Source organism: Macaca thibetana, chromosome 2 (assembly GCF_024542745.1).
Source record: "Macaca thibetana thibetana isolate TM-01 chromosome 2, ASM2454274v1, whole genome shotgun sequence".
Lineage (NCBI taxonomy): Eukaryota > Metazoa > Chordata > Mammalia > Primates > Cercopithecidae > Macaca > Macaca thibetana.
In genome coordinates this window covers 27,977,794-27,984,788 of record NC_065579.1, presented here as the reverse complement: position 1 = coordinate 27,984,788, position 6,995 = coordinate 27,977,794, and the positions used below count along the sequence as shown (strand labels likewise).

At 36.8% G+C, this 6,995-nt stretch overlaps 1 protein-coding gene across 1 annotated transcript in view; it reads right to left on the bottom strand.

The window, feature by feature from the left end:
• The window catches only part of LOC126946724 (non-histone chromosomal protein HMG-17-like), a 1,084,902-nt gene that overhangs the window by 493,122 nt on the left and 584,785 nt on the right, over positions 1–6,995 (bottom strand). The gene's annotated exons all lie outside the window — the stretch shown is intronic.

Below are 6,995 nucleotides of genomic sequence, written 5' to 3'. Positions count from 1 at the left end.
AGGAAACTTGACAGTGGCTCCCTGTTGCATTTAAGGTGAAGTTCAGACTCCTTTAACATATTTTGTCCTTAAAGAGCCCCACGATTCCTGGTTCCACCACTTGTACATTTTCTTAAGATTCTTGCCCCTTTTGCCAATACCGTTCTGTCAAGAACATTCTTTCCCTTGGCCTGACTTTCTCATATGTATACTGAAGTTTCACTGTACAGATTAATTCTTCCAGAAAGACTTATCTGACCCTAAAGCCCCTTAGTATCTGTTTTACACTTTCTTAGTGCCCTGCATTTTTGGAGTATTCCTTGTGACACTGACTTGTCGTTCATTTCCTGTTTCTTGAAGTTGAATAAGGGCAGGAACTACATCTGCTTTATCGATAGCTAAATTGTCAGCATCTCGTTGCAATTTGAAGTAGGTAGTAAGTATTCACTGGGACAATAAAGGAACAAATGAAAACGTAGCAAATGCTTTGAATCTAGGCATTCTTTATGAAGGTATGTTGTTGTTTTTTAAAGGTAGCTAACACGTGCTTGCTCTAATCTAGGGACCGGTCCTAGCTTGAGTGGAAGAGGCTGAAACACCCTTCTCCAGCCAACAACTCCCTTGTTTTCCAAGTTAACCAGACCAACTCCATTAATCCTCAGTTTACTGCCACTGGGCAATGTGGCTTATATGTGCAGAAGCATCAAGAAGGAATGGGCAGAGAGCTTTTTTGTTGTTTGAGGTCAGAAGAGTATGAAGTGGAAAGTGAGAGCAGAGAGTAGGGCCAGCTTTATCAGCAGGCAACCGGTGCTTAGAAGGGCTGTGCATTTGGTTTAATGCTCTGCTGTGGCCATCTTGAAATGCTTAGTAGTTTATATTTGAACTTATGTTTTGTAAGTTATGTCTGATGAGGCAATGGAGCAATCTTGTGAGCAGATGTGATTCATGCAATGCGTGTCTGTCACTGTTTTTTTGTCCCATGTCATACAGTGTTCAGGATGCTCACTAAATGGCTTCCATGAACCACTTATTTTGTAGTTAGGGACCTAAGTACAAAGTGCTCAGAAGGACTCACCCTTGCCGTCTTGAAATTATTATTATTTTCTTTGAGACGGAGTTTTGCTCTGTCTCCCAGGTTGGAGTGCAGTGACACGATCTCTGCTCACTGCAGTCTCCACCTCCCAGGTTCAAGCAGTTCTCCTGCCCCAGCCTCCCAGGTAGCTGGGATTACAGGTACCCACCACCACGCCCCGCTAATTTTTGTATTTTTTTGTAGAGACAGGGTTTTGCCATGTTGCGTAGACTGGTCTCAAACTCCTGAGCTCTAGTGATTCGCCTGCCTCAGCCTCCCAAAGTGGGATTACTGGCTAAGCCACCATGCCCAACCAACCTTATTATATTTGCTAACCACTTACACTAAAAGTGATGGCGTGAAAGGAAAAGGAAAGGTAAGACATTCCACAATTCCTTTTCTTTTCAGTCTTTCTCTACTTATTGGTAAGCTGAAGGTTTTTGTCTTGCATTTTTAGCAAGGAGCATCATATTTTCATTTCACATCGACCCACAGAGATTATATAGTTGGCCCTGACCAAAGGCTTGGAGGTTCTGACTTTTTGAGGGGTGTCTTCCCCGTTCCCAATTTAAAAATGGATCAGACTTCAAATCAAGTGTTTATTATAGAGCGTTAAAGAATAGAAATGGCTGAATTTAGGGGCAGTGAGGGAAAATAACACCGGAGTCCTAGCATGAATAACTTTCGTACATCAAAATGTTCTACTGCCGTTGATTTTAGGGAACTAAATTCCTGTTGGAATCAACAGCTCTTTTAAAATATTGTGGAAACTACAGCTGTTCCCAAGAAGAGTGCACATATTCCTTTTTGAACAAAAATAGGCATATTTCAAAGAGTGCTAAATGGTGGACTGGAGTTTGAACCCAGGAAGCCTGGCTCCAAAGTCCATGCTATTAACAACTAGACTATGTTCTGCTACTTCTCCCTTTTATTATATCACAGTGGTACCCAGCCTAATTCAGAGATAATCCATAGTTTAATTATATCAGCAAAGTACAGTGTAGGAACATGTCATCTAGCTGACAAACTGAGAAGAACCTATGAAAGGGTACCCAATTAGTCAAAATTCTTTGTTTAATTTAGTAGATGTTTAGAATAGTTATGGCGTAATTCAAATAATTTTAACTTCTTAAAAATCTTGCTCTCAAATGACAGTGAATATTTGTAGCTGCATTACTATCAGGGTTTTTCAACATGTGAATGCATGTTATTTCTACTTTCGTTAATTTTAACTTTATGATATATATAAAATATAACGAGCACTCACATTCTCCCCTGCAAGTTCCTAAAATCCCAATAAAACTGGTTGTTACTAATCTTTAACTGCCTTGTTCCTAACATTTATTACTATGTGCAGATTTTATGATTTTTACTCGAAGTCCTGACCTCAGGTGATCCACCCGCCTCAGCCTTCCAGAGTGCTGGGATTACAGGCATGAGCCACCACACCCGACCTTTTTTTTTTGTTTGTTTTGTTTTTTTTTAGAGTCAAAGTCTCCCTCTGTTGCTCAAACTCCTGGCTTCAAGGTATCCTCCCACCTCAGCCTCCTACGTAGCTGGGATTATAGGCTCAAACCACATGCCTGGTTCTTTCACTTTCTTAATGGCGTACTTTGAAGCACAAAATTTTAAATTTCCATAACTTTATTGAAAATTTAATTCTCAATTATTATTGATTTATTTATTTGCTGTTCCTTGTGGTTTTGATGTCATCTCTCAGAAGTCATTGACTAATACAAAGTTACAAAGATTTATATCTATATTTTCTTTTAACAGTTTTGTAGTTTTACTTCTTACATTTAGGCCCTTGTGGTTTATCTACACTGTGGTAGTGGATATATAAGCCTACATAGGCAATAATATAACTTACACACACACACACATACACACATACACACAACACACAAAACAGATGGATGCTGGTCAAACTGAGGAAATCTAAGATTTCAATGTCAATATCCTGGCTATTATATGATAGTTTTGCAAAATGTTACCTATAGGGTAAATTGGGCAAAGTGTGAGGGGGATTTCTTAGTATTATTTTTTACAGTTACATGAGAATCTAAAATTAGTTCAATAAAAATTTTAATTAAGAATAATAGTCTGTGGAAATTGCTACTTTTCCTTTTCTTTATGTTATACAAATTGTGGGTAGTCACCTTTTGAATTTTTTTTTTCATCTGAAAGAAGGGGAATACTGGAGTAATTATTGCCAGGCAAATTAAGAGCATTGTGTGGGTATAGATAATTCTTGTCTTTAAAAATAAACAACAAGCATATAATAGTTTTGGTGTTAATTCTAAATATATACCTAGCACTGTTTTAACGTATAGTACTGATTTTGATTTCTACCAATTGCTTTATCACAATGGCATACGTAAGTGCAAATTTGGTAGGGAGGAATAATTTTAGGTGGACCAATAACTTATACAAGTAATCATATGTTGTAGTATATTATGCTTAACGTAAAATAAGAAGTAAATAAAGACACAGATGATCTAATTACTTCTTTAAATTTATGAGTTTTCTGGTATATAAACACATATAGAAGGGTATACCATAATCCTCTACGTAGATAACTTTTGCTGACATTATTAAAAATTAGGTAATCATTTATTTACCTATTAGCATATAATAAACATACATAGATCTAGCAAGAAAAATTGTGAAAAATTTTAAAGTAGTTAAAAAATATTACTATGTATCATCTTGAGTGTGCTGTTCCAGCTTATCTCAGCCTTTCATTGTTTTGGAGCTATTTTACAACTTTATATATTGTAGAAAATTGGTAATAATGCAAATGATTTTTTTGTCCATAGAAATGCAGATGATTGTGTCCACTAGAATTCAATTAATTATTTTCCTGAGGATAGATCTATTTTTCAGCTATTTACAAATTCATTTTAGCATTCCTGATTTTCCATATTCACATGATTCTTAGAATTCTCCTTTGAACTGGTTATAACATCTTACTGATTTTCTCAATAACTGATGAGTTAAATCAAATTCTGACATCAATTCATTTTAATTTGTATGAGTCATGATTTTACCTCTAAAAAAATCCTTTAATAGATGGCTACAACATTCAAACAGTACAAAATAGAATAAAATGAAAAGTGAAAATCTTCTTCCCAGCTAGTGTCATCTTCATGAGCCTTACAGTCCCATGGTGAAGACAGATGTTTATCCGAGAATGTAAGATAAATATAAAATTGTAATTCTGATAAATGTGATGAAAAAGAGGAACACAGTACTGCGAGAGCGTATGTAACAGGGTAACAACTTAGCCAGGGGGATCTGGGAAGTCTTCTCTGAAATAATAACAAGTGGCCTGAGATGTGACTATAGGTAGGGAGAACCATTATTTATTAATATAAAATGAGACCCAATTGCTTCCTCCATTAATGCTTGGTGATAGATTGTAGGCATAAAAAAAAAAAAGTACCTGGGTTGGTGCAGGCCTGGGAGAGAAGGACAGAGGGTAATTTTAGGGTATTGGCAAGAATATTACTGAAATAATGGTTCATGGAATTTAAGATGGGTAAGTAAGCAAGTGAAAAAAAAAAGCTGGTGGGTGGTTAGGACTAATGACTTGAAAGAAAATAGAAGTATTCATAAACTTGAAGTTCTGATAAAGTTGACAATACAAATTAGAAAGAAAGTCTATTATTAGAAGAGCCTGGGTTGTCTGAAATAGAAAATTTTGAGGAGGAGCCGTTACAGAAAACGAAAAGTTCAAGGTGTCCCATTGGAGTGGGTGAGGAGGGTAAAAAGAAGGACATTGGAGATGAAGAAGACAAGGATCTAGGAGGTCATTTATTTGATTGCTTGCCTGTATGGACACTGAAGTCCCCTGGCATTTATGACAGGGATTGATGGTGAGTCACTTGCCAAGTCACAGCTGAATGTGGTGAGTGACTTGAAAGAGTTATAAACAGGAAAAGGTAAGGGGAGGACTAACGGCCTGGAAGAGGTCCAAAGGTCCAAGGAATGAATCTACCACCACCTGAGAGGGCTACAGGGCCCGGAGCGCCATTGGGAAAAATCTCAAATTAAGTTGATTCAAGCTGTCCTTTTATTTTCCTGTAAACTGCTTGTGTGTTTCTCTGTCTATTTAAAAGTGGACTGTTTGTCTTTTTCTTACTGACTTTTTTACTAGCTCTTAGTAAATTAAGGAAATTAGCTATTTGTCTGACATCCATGTACATTACAAATAATTTTTCCCATTAGTTGTCTTGGACTTTGTTTATGGTATTTTGCCATGTAGCAGTTTTAAATATTTATGAACTGGTTATATCAATCTTTCATTTTTGTGCTTCTGGATTTGTGTTTCTGGGTTTCTGCTCATAAAGACCTTTCCCCTCTAATATTATAAATAATTCCACTTGTGATTTGTTCTAGAAATTTGATGGATTCACTTTAATAGTCAAATCTTTGCTCTACCTGGAATTCAATTTGGTATAAAAGTGAGAAGGGATTTAGCTTACTTTTTCTTTTCCAGGTGTGTGTTCATTTGTTCCAACACCAATTCTCTACTGGTATGAAATCTCACACTTGTCATAATAAAATTCCAGTATGTATTTGCATCTATATTAGAAGAAAAAAAGGTTAATATGAGACTGCATGATATAATCAAGAGGCATATCTCAGAGTTAAACGGACTTTAAATCCTGGCCTTTCCTGTTGACCTTAGCCAAGGAGCTGAACTTCTCTGGGCTCTAGTTTTTTCATCTTCAAAATGGGAATAATAGTCTTTGAGGATTAGTGACAATACATGACATATATGAGCCACTGTGGCTAGAGGAGAGTGAAGGAAGAGGATAGAGGAGAGGAGGTGAGAGAAATATCAGGGAGGTAGAAAATCTAAGACTTTGTAGGCCATTGTAAAGATTTTGTTTCTGTTTTTCTGAATAAGGTGAGAAACCACTAAGGATTTTAAGCAGAGAAGTGATATGATCTAACTTACATTTTAAAAGCCTTCTGTGTTGCAACTATACTGTGGAAAGAAGCAAGGTAAAGCTAATTGCAGTTTTCAACAGAGAGATGATGATGTCTCAGGCCAGGATGGGAGCAAAGATTTGCGTAAGGAATGGTAGAATTTTAGATGGAGCTGCTGTCAGCTGAGATGGGAAAGACTTGTGAGTACAGTAAGTCTGAGGGCAAAGATTGAGAGCTCAGATTTGATGATGTTAAGCGTGAGAGATTTGCCACATATGCAAGCATAGGTGTCAGGTAGGCGGTATATACTCTTGGGGTTCAGGAGAGAGATCTGAGCTGGAGAAAAAAACTGGGAGTCATTGGATAGCACATAATTGTATTTAACAAATTTAAGGTCACATGAATGAAGTGGATAAGCAAGGCAATGAGTATGGACAGAGTAGGGAAGAAGCTTCAGGACACCAACATTAAGTTGGTGGGCTCACCAACATTAAGAGATTGAAGAGAAAGGAGAAACCAGTGAAGAAAGTTGAAGAGTGTTCAGTAAGGCAGGAAAAACTGAAGAAAAGCAGGATCTTAGAAGCCAAGTGGTGGAGTTGTAGGGGTAAAAGCCAGATTGAAGTGGGTTTAAGAGAAGGTGGGAGGAAAGGAATTGGAGAAAGTGAGTACATAAAGCTCTTTTAAGAAGGTTGAATGGGGGAGGTGGTGCCGGTGAGAAGAAGAAAGGAGAAGGTATGACCTTGTTACTCAGGAGAGTCATGCATTTGCTAATTACAAGTATTTGGGTTGGTGTTTACCAAAGTGCGTCCAGCATACCAATGTTGGTATGTGAGGTGATGATAAGTGATGCCTGAAAGCGTATTTTTAAATTTTGAGTCTATTGTATATTTTAAAAATACAACCAGTATTTATAGTGATATAAAAGTGATGGTATAAATTTCCTTTTGAAATAAATTTATTTTGGCAGAAAAAGTGAATCAATTTAAAAAATATATTAAAGGTAGTT